General features: G+C 47.2%; 1 protein-coding gene and 1 pseudogene across 1 annotated transcript in view; one reads left to right on the forward strand and one right to left on the reverse strand.

Moving 5' to 3' along the window:
• Positions 1-13974, reverse strand: part of LOC116815868 (uncharacterized) — a 385671-nt gene that overhangs the window by 106479 nt on the left and 265218 nt on the right. The window lies entirely within an intron of this gene.
• LOC116815867 (small ribosomal subunit protein uS9-like) lies at positions 5817-6926 on the forward strand (annotated as a pseudogene).

The following is a 13974-nucleotide window of genomic DNA, read 5'->3' on the forward strand; positions in this document are numbered from 1 at the left end:
TGGTGTTGGGAGTTCCTGGCTAATAGCCATTGATGGACATATCCTCCAGGAACTTATCTAGTTCTAGTTTTGGCCTTCGCAACATCCTCTGGCAAAAAGTTCCACAGAGTGACTGTGCGTTGTGTGAGGAAATACTTCCTTTTGTTTGTTTTAAACCTACTGCCTATTTAATGTTATTGGGTTTGGATGACTCCGAGTTCTTGAGTTATATGAGGGAGCTTTTCACTTTCTTCACACCAATCAAGATTTTATAGATGTCTATCACATAACCCATTAGTCGTCTCTTTTCCAAGCTGGAAAGTCCCCCAGGTCTGTCTAATCTCTCCTCATACGGAAGCTGTTCCATACACCTAATCATTTTAGTTGCCCTGCTCTGTATTCTTTCCAACCCCAACATATCTTTTTTGAGATGGGGCGACCGGGACTACATGCAGTATTCAAGATGTAAGTGTACCATGGATTTATATAGTAAAAAGGAAGAAGTTTGGTTTGCCAGACTGATCAGCAAAGCCAATGCTGACAAACTATGTGAAAAAGCTGCAAAACACCCAGCTTCTGGACTGCACCAACATGCCGAAAGCCTTATAAGCCAGTCACTGTTAAACCCAATTTTAGAATACTTAAAGAGGCTGTTAAGAATCCTGGAGACACAACACAGTTTATACAAACAAACATGGATGTCACATCAAACTTTCTATTTAAACAAGAGATACCACACACTACAAACTTGAGGTCAGTGTTAAGTGCATTGTCACTTGTTCATCCTGAAGTGGAACATTGGTTCTGAACAAGACTGGAAAATGCTCACTAGCTTTCTACAAGAAACTGAACTGACTGGCTAGAAGCATGTGGTGCAACAGTGAACTCAGCAGTTGAAAAAGTGAAGAACTCTCTCGCCGCATTTAAAAGATTTCCATACATGGCTGATAAATGCAGTGATGCAAATGGGTGTCAAGTATTAAGTCATTGTGTATGTTATTTTGATATCAGTGGTAGGTTAGTAGATGAATTTCCAGATGTTCAAGTTATAGAAGACACATCGGCTTCATCTGTGACAACCCACATCTTAGAAGAGTTAAATGTTTGTCAGGTGAACCCCAAACAGATGGCTGCTTGTGCATTTGATGGAGCTGCAAACTTCTCTGGAAGACATGGTGGAGTGCAAGCTTTGCTCAGAGAAAAGTGTAACACAAATCTCTCCTATACACTGCAGAGGCCATCTACTCCAACTAGTGCTAGTATGAGCTGCAGAATCTTCAAAAGGGATTCAAAAAGCTACAAATCTAATGTCTTCTTTATACTCTTTTTCAGCAAGAGTCCAAAAAGACTGAATATCTTGGAAAATATAGAAGATACACTGGGACTGAAGTTCAAATTAGTCCAACCTGGGAAAATCCACTGGCTTTCTCATGAGCGATCCTTGGCTGTTGTCTTAAAATTACTGTTAGGATATAGATATTCAGGCCTGTTTGCAAAGGCCTATACTTTAAGAATTTAGTTGTATTCTTATCACTTAGCTAGTTATAGAGATATAAAAGAAAAAATCAAAAATCACTGCCTGTCTGTGTATTGGCCTTCTCTTACTGTGACAGTCTGAGGCCCTGTTTAGTCATATTGAAATCAGGCAATCTGGGCTGTTAGGAAGGTGATCCGATCTATCACCTCCAGAGAAAGGGAAGAGCCTAGAAGATGTAAAAGGAAACTTAGTTTGATTGCATCCTGTCTGGCAAGAACTCACTTATCAATAGACACAGCTGGAAAACCCTTACGTCTGTATAGATGTAGTTGTGAAATCCTCACTTCTGTATTGTTTTGTATGTTTATTTGCATGGTCTCTGTCTGGTTCTGTGATTGCTTCTGTCTGCCGTGTAATTAATTTTGTTGGGTGTAAATCAATTAAGGTGGTGGGATATAATTAGTTAAATAACCATGGTACAGTATGTTAGGATTGGTTAGTTAAATTTCAGTAAAATGATTGGTTAAGGTATAGCTAAGCAGAACTCAAGTTTTACTATATAGTCTGCAATCAATCAGAAACTGAGGAAAAAAATCAAACAGGGACTGGGGATGGGAGTAGGGGAATTGGGATCATATTTTGCTAAAGGGGGAAATGGAAACAGGATGGGAACAAAAACAGGGACCCAGACAAGGCTTTGTGGTGTCAGAGCTGGGAAGGGGAACACTGAGGAAGGAAACTGGAATCATGCCTGCTGGAAGTTCACCCAATAAACATCGAATTGTTTACGCCTTTGGACTTCGGGTATTGTTGCTCTCTGTTCATGCGAGAAGGACCAGGAAGTGAGAGGGTGAAGGAATAAGACCCCTAACAATTACTGTAACCATTATTATTGACTTTGGAAAGTGTCTATAGAGATGGGACAGATTTAAGTGAGGCTGGTGGATTACTTTTGCTACTAAGTTCAGAGAACACAATTACCATTCTTTTTTGTAAGTCTGTTGTTGAAACCTCTTGGTCATTAAACAACGTCATCCAGGCATCTGCTACAACAGTAGTAGATCTTTGTCCAGCAATAGAAGCTACATTTGGATCAATCAGAGCTATCCATTGAAATAGTACTGGAAGAAGCAAAGACTTCAGTCCAGAAGTTGACTAATTAGGCCACTGTAGATGAGCGGACTCACTCCTGCGGTGCCTCCTGCTGGTCTGTTCCAGGAATTAGCTCATTCCAGTTCCAGAGCGCCCTCTGCAGGTGGTGATCTGCCTGTCCTCTGGCCCCCGTGTCCCTCCCTGGACCCTGGTGCCTTTTTACCTGGGGTGCTGCTCCCTGGCAGTAACCCCTTTCTCTTAGGGTCTCCCCTCCTTGGGAAACCCCCACCCTCTATCCCCCACTTCACCTCAGTGTATGGCTACTGCCAGTCATCATCTAGCCCCCAAGCCCTGGGGCAGGCTGCAGTATCAGCCACTCATCACTGGCAAGGAGAGCTTGGACTTGCTGCCTTGGCCTACCCCTGGGCTGCCCCCTGTAACCCCCAGTACCTGTTAGCCCAACACTAGGCCACAGCCTGGGGCTTTCCAGACAGGAGCTCCCCAACCTTTCCCCAGTCCTGCTGCACTCTGGTACCCTGTGTCCAGCAACTAGACCCTTCTCCCTCTACAGCTAGAGAGACTCCTGAGTGCCTCGCACCCAGTCTCTTATATAGGGTCAGCTGTGGTCTGACTGGGGCATGGCCCAGCTGTAGCTACTTCCCAATCTGCCCAGCTTGTTTGCTCCCAGCCACAACCTTCCCCCAGGGTTGTTTCAAGCCCCCCAGGGCAGGAGCGGGGTAACCATCCTGCTACAGGCACGTATATTTACTTCTTAAATGACAAAGACAAGAAGTGTTCGTTAAGCCAACTGAAATATAGAATCATAGATTCATAGAATCTCAGGGTTGGAAGGGACTTCAGGAGGTCATCTAGTCCAACCCCCAGCTCAAAGCAGGACCAATCCCCAGCTAAATCATCCCAGCCAGGGCTTTGTCAAGCTGGGCCTTAAAAACCTCTAAGGAAGGAGATTCCACAACCTCCTTAGCTAACCCATTTCAGTGCTTACAACACTCCAACTAATATAGCCCAGAATGATGTTTGCTTTTTTTGCAATAGTGTTTCTGTTTAATATATTCATTGATGATTTACATAATGGCATACAGAGTACATCTATAAAGTTTGCGGATGAGACCAAACCAGCAGGAGTTGCGAGTGCTTTGGAGGATAGGATGAAAATTCAGAATGATCTGGACAAATTGGAGAAAGTCCAGAGAAGAGCAACAAAAAATGATGAAAGGACTAGAAAACATGACCTGTGAGGGGGGATTGAAAACACTGGGTTTGTTTAGTCTGGAGAAGAGAGGACTGAGAGGGGACATGATAACAGTTTTCAAGTATGTAAAAGGTTGTTACAAGGAGGAGGAAGAATAATTGTTGTTCTTAACCTCTGAGGACAGGACAAGAAGCAATGAGCTTAAATTGCAGCAAAGGAGGTTTAGGTTGGACATTAGGAAAAACTTCCTGTCAGGGTGGTTAAGCACTGGAATAAATTGCCTAGGGAGGTTGTGGAATCTCCCTCATTAGAGATTTTTAAGAGCAGTTTAGACAAACATCTGTCAGGGATGGTCTAGATGGTGCTGGTCCTGCCATGAGTGCAGGGGACTGGACCAGACGACTTCTCGAGGTCCCTTCCAGTCCTGTGATTCTATGAACAGTTACCAGCAGATGTGCTGATGGGAAATTATCTGGATAACTGGCCAGATGGTGCCCAGAGCACCCTGGGCCTTACCAGGGGCCAGAGCCACAGAGCGCCACCCAGCCCTGACCAGGCCACAGACCGTCACGCTTGGGGCTAGCGAGCTATCAGCTCCGGCTTGGGGGAATTGTGCTTCCTGGGGCAGAACTGGATGGGGCTGAGGCTGAGACTATGGTGTGGGGAAACTGAGGCACAGACAAGCAGTGTTGTGACTCCAGTCCCCATCAGCAAGGAGGTGAGGGATGGTTCACACTCCCTGCCCCAGCAGTGGAATCTCAGATGGAGCTGCAGAAGGACCCCTCCTCAGAGACACTGAGGGTCCTGTCTGGTTGCAGCGTGGCACGTGCACCCCCTCCCCACCCCCACTTAAGGAGGATGGCAGGGAAGGATTCCTGTACCAGGAGTGGGGTCCCACCTGAGGCAGTCAACTCTTGGGGGGGTCAGGAAGCAGCTGGAGGTCTCCCAGAGGTACCGCTGCGGGCCACTGTGCCTGGCCCATGACCATTCTCTCTCTCCAGGGGATCCAAGCAAAGGCTGCTGCCAAACTTCCACTGGTCTGGAGACTTTGACTCTGTCCAGAAGCTCTGTAGGTCCTGCGACCCCTGCCAGAGGATAGAGATGGCCCGGGACAAGGGGAATGCAGCCCTGTGAGCCCTCACCCATGCCCAACAGAAAGGCACATTTTCAAAAGGTGGCTATGGAAATAGTGGGGCCCCTCAGCAAGGCAACCCGGGCAGGAAAGAAATGCGTTCTGGGGGTGGCAGATTTCATCGCCAAGTACCCCGAGGCGGTGGCTCTGTCATCCAGCGAGGCTGAGACTCTGTGGCAGACACGCTGCTGACCATTCTCAGGAGACTCGGGTTCTCACGATGTACCTAGGGGGCTTTTTACTTGTCAGCCCTGCTCCAGTGCTTGTGGGAGAAGTGTGAGATCCGGCACACCTGGATATCATCCTATGTCTAATGAGTCAGCTAACACACTACCCTTCCCCCACCCTTCACCCCGATCTCACCCTCTGTCCTCCCTCCTCCAAAATCTCCCTCCCTCCCTATGGATCTCACCCCCTCCCCCTGGGACATCATCCTCCAGTGCCTCCCTCTTCTGGGATCTCACTGTCCCCTTCTACTCCTGTGTGCACTGCAGCTTGGTGTCACTTTCAATTTCTCACTTGAGGAGTGACTCCTCCCCCTTTTCCTTCTCCATGTCTTCCCCTTGCACCCCCTTATTCACAGGCTCCTGAGCGATTCCGACCCCTGGAGTGCATCGCGCAGAGCGCTGGGACTGACCTGGGGCTCCACGAACCACTGGCTCATCTTCCTGGCCTGCTCTGGGCAGTTTGGATCGCCCAGGGTGTACGCCGACCAGCGCGGGATCCGCTGGGGCCTGTCATAGAGGGTCGCAAAGTGGTACAGATTGCTGTACCTCTGGCAGATCTTGGTCGTGTTGGCTGTGGCAAAGCCACATGGCTCAGCATCTTGGTAGAAATACTTGTAGCAGCCACTGAACGACCCCACTTCAGCCAGCACCAGCCCCACCCACAGCAAGATGCAGCCCAGGGGCATCAGCCAGTCCATGGTGCGGTGAGACATCAGTGCTGAGTGCTGGGCACCTGCAATCTGTCAGACCCCAGCTAGGTCCCCTCCTATTTATAGGATCTTGGGAGCTGCACCTGATTCTAGTTCATTGCAGACCTCCTGCTAGGGGCTGTACAAGTAAACACAGTCAGCACCCGCCCAGGCCTGCATCATCTGTTCACAGATCAAGGTGAAATCTGAATCATGCCAATTTTTGGAGCCAACATTAACATGCACCCAGGGGATGTTGGTCTCTGTCCTCCCGCCCAGGTTATTGCTGGTGAGACTTGTGCAAGAAGGGTAGAAATGGATCATGGGACAAGCCTTGCTCATTGTGGGGAGACAAATCAAATAGTTTTAAGCAACAGGATATGTCCGAGAGAGGAGCAGAGTGGTGCAGTGGCCGAAGAAGAGTTCCTTAGACACGGGATGTCACGGATCCACAGGATCGGGGCTACCCCCAGCTTTAAAACAGTCCCTTGGAGGAGCCCCATGTCAGTGGGCCAGATCCCAAGGAGTCCCACTCGTCCTTCAGGGTGGGTGATGAGGTCTCACCGCCTCCTGGCCTGAGCCTTTGGGCTCCAGCCCTCCAGCTTCACACTGTGAGATCTGCCTGGCAAATCCACTGGAAGGAGGAGCCATGCCGGACAAGGGGTCCCGCAGAGCATCCAGGTCTTCAGGTGGAAGAAAACAGCTACTGCTGTTGCTCACTGCAAAAGAGGAAGTGGTCTCATTGAAGTGAATGGAAGACCCCTAGAAATGATTGAGCCTAGAACCCTGCAGTATAAACTGCTTGAACCTGTTCTGGGCAAGGAATGCTTTGCTGGTGTTGACATCTGAATCCGTGTTAATGGCGGTGGCCATGTAGCACAAATCTACGCAATTCATCAAGCTATTTCCAAAGCATTGGTGGCTTATTATCAGAAGTATGTTGACGAAGCTTCAAAGAAGGAAATCAAGGACATCTACTGGTTGCAGATCCTTGTCGTTGCAAGTCCAAGAATTTGGTGGAACTGGTGCTCGTGCATGCTACCAGAAGTCTTACCGTTAAAATTGTTCTTTACCCTTGTATCTTGCAATAAATATGAGGAAAAGTTTAAAAAAAAAAGTCCATCTGAGCCCGACTGAGCTCCTCGGCAGAGACCTGCCAGCCCAACAGGGCCCAGTGCACCTCAGCCAGCATGTGCAGTGACACCCGGCAGCCCTTTCCCAACACAGCGAGGTTTATTGGTCACTTGGGACCCAGCACCGGGAAGCCCTAAGATTAACAGAGAGAAGCTGTGCTTAAGGTTAAGCCAGAGCAGATCCTGACCAACACCATGCCTCCCTGGAACTATCTCAGCTCTCACTGTCTGTCCTGGTGTCTTTGTTTGTCAGTCCCAGGTGAGAGCTCTGCGTGTCTGTGAGCTCAGCACTTAGACCCTCTGCCTGGAACTTTTCCCCTTCGTCCTCCTGCTAGGGGTCTTTGCTGGGCTTCCCTGCACAGAGTTGGAGGGGGGGGTCTCCTCCCTCCTGGTCCTTGGGTGCTAGGTGTGAGCCTCCAGGCCAGTGGGAATTCCTTTGTCTCTCCGGCTCCTCCGTTCACATGTGTGCAGGCTGTCTGCATGTTAACAGCTCTGCTCTCCAACCAGGTGGCTGTGTGTGTCACACTTCTTCTCCCTTCCCTGCACACTCAGTGTATAGCCGTGCAAAGCCCACAGATACACACAGGAACCCGAAAAATATGAGCAGTATTCTCACATTTGTCACATGCTGGGACTTGGGGCTTCAGCCCCATGATGGGGTGGTGGGGTAGGGGCTTCTGCTCTGTGGGGTCATCACATGGGGCACGCCTGCCAGGGCTTGGGGCTGAAGTTCCTCTCCCACTGAAGCCACGAGCCCCAACAGTTGCCTCCCATGAGGCTGAAGCCTCAATACCCCAATCTCTGCTGAGCAGAAACCCCTGCCCCCACCCCTGCCGCAGGCCAGAAGCCCTGAGCTTCCCCCCAAACAGTCTGGTAGGCAGAGAATGGGAGAATGGGGGGGACTTTAACTATAAAAGAGTCACACGTGGCTCACAAGCTGTCCCGTCCCCCCGCTTCCATAGATCAAAGTGACTGTTAACTGTATAAAAGTGTATTTGGTGTTTAAACTTCAAGAAAACCAGTGGGGTGCTGCGTGCATTGTTTTCATTGATCTGCACCCATTATAACCCAGTAGCGAATATTTACATTGTGTTACCCTGGTAACTAAATGACCCACCAAAGATACAAATGAAGAACATGAACAGAAAAGTGTTAATTTCAAAGCAAGTGGCCACTGTGTGTGACGCCTGGAGGTCAAATACTCAAAATCCATTCCTTACTCTCTGTCAAGGAAAAGTCCCCGTGTGGAGTGACACTGTCGGCTTGTTCCCTCTCAGAAGAAACTAGAAGTGCGGATTTAAGGCAGGATCTTGGCTCTCCAGACTGTTTGGACTCTCACAGAGAACGGTACCAGATGCAAAGCAGAGATCACCAGGGGCAGTCTGGGGACCTTGAAAAGACTGTTGGGAAAGTGACAGTTTATTCCATCACTGCCATCGTCTGGAATTACAACCCGTGACTCACCTGTACATATATTTTACCTGCTTTAACCTCTCAAGAACTTTCATTTCCTTTCTTAGCTAAAAAACCTTTCGTTAGCTTGCTAGAGAATTGGCTGCCAACGTTGTCTTTGGTGTCAGGTTTGGGTACCCATTGATCTGGGATAAGTGACCAGTCTCTTGAGACAGGGCCAACTGGATGTAATATTTGATATAAGTGACTTTTTTGTCTGAGTGGCAAGATATACAGGAGAGTCTAAGGGGACTGTCTGTGACTCCCTGGTCAGACTGGTACTGTGACTCAGGAGTTCATGTTTGTCACTGGCTTGGTGAAATCTATAGAACCCCCCACCAGTTTGGGGTGTCTGCCTTGTTTTCTGACAGTGCCTTGAAGTTGGCACTCATGGCTGTGAGCCACTTCAGACAGCGTGACAACCCCCCAAAACCTTGGGTTTGAAACTGGGCTGGGGTCCTGTCACTACCTCTTCCCCTCATCTGCCAAGGCGTGCAAAGGGCCACGAACCACCTTCCTCCATGTGTCAGTCAGCTTGCCTGAAGCCTGGGGGGCTCTTTCCCCTTGGTTGGGGGAGGGATTGACCTTATGAGTATTTGGGAGGGTCAGTGTAGGTTTGTCCCCCTGCAAGAATTGTCTTAACCCAGTCGTATCTCTGGGGCTCTGGCAAAGGGGCTGGCAATGTGGGTGATCCATGGGGAAAACATGGTGGGTGCTGACCACCCATTGGTAGCCAGCCCCTCCCTCCTCCCAGCACCTCTCTCCTATGGGTGAACCCACTGCTCAACTTCTCCCCCTCCCCTCCAGCACCTCCAGCCTACTGTGATCATATTGGCAGCTCATAGTCATCCTGTGATCAACCAATACTCCGAGGTCCTTCTCCTCCTCTGTTACTTCCAACTGATGCCTCCTCAGCTTATAACAATAGTTCTTGTTATTAATCCCTAAATGCATGACCTTGCACTTTTCACTATTAAATTTCATCCTATTACTATTACTCCAGTTTACAAGGTCATCCAGATCTTCCTGTATGGTATCCCGGTCCTTCTCTGTGTTAGCAATACCCCCCAGCTTTGTGTCATCCGCAAACTTTATTAGCACATTCCCGCTCTTTGTGCCAAGGTCAGTAATAAAAAGGTTAAATAAGATTGGTCCCAAAACTGATCCTTGAGGAACTCCACTAGTAACCTCCTTCCAGCCTGACAGTTCACCCTTCAGTACGACCCGTTGGAGTCTCCCCTTTAACCAGTTCCTTATCCACCTTATAATTTTCATATTGATCCCCATCTTTTCCAATTTAACTAATAATTCCCCATATGGAACTTTGTCAAATGCCTTACTGAAATAGAAGTAAATTAGATCTACTGCATTTCCTTTGTCTAAATAATCTGTCACCTTCTCAAAGAAGGAGATCAGGTTGGTTTGGCACGATCTACCTTTTGTAAAACCATGTTGTAATTTGTCCCAATTACCATTGACCTCAATGTCCTTAACTACTTTCTCCTTCAAAATTTTTTCCAAGACCTTACATACTACAGATGTCAAACTAACAGGCCTATAGTTACTCCGATCACTTTTTTTCCCTTTCTTAAAAATAGGAACTATGTTAGCAATTCTCCAGTCGTATGGTACAACCCCTGAGTTTACCAATTCATTAAAAATTCTTGCTAATGGGCTTGCAATTTCATGTGCCAGTTCCTTTAATATTCTTGGACGATTATCTGGGTCCCTCGATTTCATCCCATTAAGCTGTTCGAGTTTGGCTTCTACCTCAGATGTGGTAATATCTACCATTCCCATTTGTCATCCTTCCATCATCCCCAAGCTCCTCATTAGCCTCATTAAAGATTGAGACAAAGCATTTGTTTAGATATTGGGCCATGCCTAGATTATCCTTAACCTCCATTCCATCCTCAGTGTTTAAGAGTCCCACTTCTTATTTCTTTGTTTTCTTCTTATTTATATGGCCATGGAACCTTTTACTATTGGTTTTAATTCCCTTTGCAAAGTCCAACTCTACATGGCTTTTGGCCTTTCTCACTTTATCCCTACATGTTCTGACCTCAGTAAGGTAGCTTTTCTTGCTAACCCCTCCCATCTTCCACTCCTTGTAGGCTTTTTGCTTTTTCTTAATCACTTCTCTGAGATGCTTGCTCATCCAGCTTGGTCTACAACTCCTGCCTATGAATTTTCTCCCTTATATAGTTATAGTCTTGGCCTTCACAACATCCTCTGGCAAGGAGTTCCACAGTTTGACCGTGCATTGCGTGAAGAAATACTTAATGTTGTTTGTGTGAAACCTGCTGCCTATTAAACCCTGCTGGGTAGTTTGGAGTGAATACCCCAGTTCGGAAATGGTTGTAAATACAAGTGTGGGCTCTGCATTTAACTACATGATGGTGTCTGTGAAAAATCCAGTGGTGAGTGAGGTGGAGTCTTTGGAAACAAATCTGTTCTTTTCCAGTAAATGGAGAGGAAAGTTGGCTAAAGGAGCTCTTAGTGAGGTGCGAGATTAGGTGAGACTAAATATGGATGTTATCGTTTGTTGTGTTGAAACTGATTTGGCAAAAGCTTTCGTCCATTTGCTAATAAACCTACTTGTTTGAAGCAGGCTGCTTAACACTATCTCACTGACTCCTGAATCACTACTCACTGACTCCTGCTGGGAAGAGATGTGCAGGGGTATGCGGGGGCGCTGGGTAATCAGCACTCGCAAGCTGACCCCTTGTATGTTCCTGGGTTGAACAGCAATTTCAGACTGTTACTCTCATATAGCTTTGGAGGGACTCAACAGGCTGGGCTAAACAGCACTTTTTAACATGCCACCGTCATATACCAGGCTCAGCACATTCTTATTCCCACTTTCATGCCTCTCTATGATCTAACCCCACAGGATTTTTGGGTGCTGCAGGGATCTTTAGCTTAGGTACAAAGTGTGTTGCTGCAGAATGAATGGGGAAGTCAAACACACCCACGGGACGGGGTTGGTGGGGGGAGGAAGAGAGAGGCAACCAGTTTAACCATGAAAGTTATTTATCTCCAGGTAGTAACTGTACCAGGGGAGCCAAACAAACAAAACTGTTACAATATTAAATCTAACTTAAATTTGATTACAAAAGTCAGGGCTAGCAAATCATAACCAATCACGTAAGGCAGGGTCAGGAGGCTACACCCAGAGAGCAAGAGAGAGCTGGATCTCACCACTTCGTGAAGCTTGAGCCGATCAGGTGGTGTTGTCAGCTAAGAGTCCAGAGGGCTGGAGACAGGCACAGCTCCCAGCACAGTTATTCAGGAAAAGACGAATTCCCCATGGAACTGATGCAGAGTTTGTATCCAGGCATGAGAACACCTACTTGAGTGTGAATAGGAGTTTTCATAGGAAAAAAACAATGGTTCAAGGGAGAAGACTAGATTTGTTTATGGGTAACCTGATGACTCAAAGGAGTATCCCAAAGTTGTTTTGTTCAGGCTAGATGATAGGAACTGATCATTTCTGGCAATGGGCAGTGTTGCTTCCAGGGAGCTCATAATGCAATTTAGGCAGCTTCAGTATTTTGGATATCAACAGAGGATTTATTACTAGCATTGGCCTGATAATTACTGGGTTGGGTGCATGCAGGTGTGGGTTCATGAACTTCTGGAGCAGAGATTTCCCATCACACAATGTTTCCCCGCTTTTCGGGTCCTGGAGTTCAGTGTGGTTCTTGCCTTGGAGTTTCTGTTTTCCATTCTGTATGCCAATGGGGTTGCCTCCCTGTCCCAGCTTTGATGCAAGTGAAGCTAGGGGAGTCTCCTCAATCCTATCACCCTTGTCGGAGGGTCTTAGGTGTGTCTCCCACCACCTTTTCATTGCTTTTTGTAAGTCTTTCTTTTGATCAAGTAGAGGCTGGGGAGGGCAGGTCCTTCTTGAGTCAGACTGGCTGGATACAATGCCCTGGTTCCCCAAGAACACAGAGCTGGTAGATAACACACCCCAGCACCTCCAGTTTCAGCACCTCCAGAGACACGGGAGTGACTGATGTGTCAATATGTGGTTGACATAGATTTACAGATTTCAAGGCCAAAAGGGACAGTCTGACCTTGTGTACAACACATGCCAGAGACCCGCCCCAAAAGAAATCCTAGGGCAGATCTTTTAGAAAAACATCCCCTCGTGACTTAAAAACTGTCAGTGATGGAGAATCCACCATGACCCTGATTGTTTAAGTTGTTCAGATATATAATTATTCTCACTGTTAAAATGTTATGTCTTATTTGCAGTCTGAGTTTGTCTAGCATCAACTGTCAGCCTTTGGATCGTGTTTCACCTTTCTCTGTTAAATTGAAGAGTCCATTATTAAACATTTGTTCCTGCTGTAGACACTTATAGACCATAATCAAGTCACTCCTGAACCTTCTCTTGGAATGAGCTCCTTGAGTCTGTCGCTATAAGGCAGGTTTTCTAACCCTTCAGTCATTCTCTCATGGCTCTTCTCTCAACCCTTGCTAGTTTATCAATCTCCATCTCGAACCATGAGCACCAGCCATGGATCCAGGATTCCAGCAGCAGTCGCACCAGTGCCAAATACAGAGATAAAATAACCTCTCTCCTCCGACTCGCCCCATGCCAAGCTGGGGAAGGGGACAAGGTCTGACGCTGGAGGAGGTCACTCAGAGAGACCAGGGAGGAGATAGCACAGCAATCAGCCCAGTGACTATGAATAAAAGCCAAGGTCTGCTCCAACCAAAACACAAGTTGAAAGCTCTGAAGTTGATTTAAATCTTACCACTTTAATGAGGGCTCCTACAGTAATTTTGTCATGCTCTTTTTCTTTCTAATGGCTTTTAAATAGTGATGATTTGAAAGCATAGTGCTTGAAAATAACAGCATTATATATTTTAACTTGATTAGAATTGGGTGAGTAATTGCTTTTGGGGTTCAGTGGCTGTTCCAAAAAAAAATCAAAAGAAAAAAAATTAGTCCAGGTAAAAAAAAATCCACATTTTTTCAGACTTTTTGGTGAACCAAAGAAGTTTCTTCAGAGTGTTCCAAAGCAGGGATTCGAATCTCGGCTTGTCTACCCCATGCAGCTTGTCGCTAAAAGTCAATGTGTGTGAACGCTCTGTGTCAGCACTTTGTCAGCACTTTTGCCAACAAAATACTTCCAGCTTGCCAGGGTAGACAAGGCCTCAGGCTCCCGTATCTTCGGCCTGGTCTACACTACGTGTTTAAACCGAATTTAGCAGCGTTAAACCGAATTAACCCTGCAACCATCCACACAACGAAACATTTTATATTGCTATAAAGGGCTCTTATAACCGATTTCTGTACTCCTCCCCGACGAGGGGAGTAGCACTGAAATCGGTATTGCCATGTCGGATTAGGGTTAGTGTGGCCGCAATTTGACGGTATTGGCCTCCGGGCGGTATCCCACAGTGCACCATTGTGACAGCTCTGGAAAGCAATCTGAACTCGGATGCACAGGCCACGTAGACAGGAAAAGCCCCGTGAACTTTTGAATTCCATTTCATGTTTGCCCAGCATGGAGCTCTGATCAGCACAGGTGGCGATGCAGTCCCAATCCAAAAAGAGCTCCAGCA

Source organism: Chelonoidis abingdonii, chromosome 10, assembly GCF_003597395.2.
Source record: "Chelonoidis abingdonii isolate Lonesome George chromosome 10, CheloAbing_2.0, whole genome shotgun sequence".
Lineage (NCBI taxonomy): Eukaryota > Metazoa > Chordata > Testudines > Testudinidae > Chelonoidis > Chelonoidis abingdonii.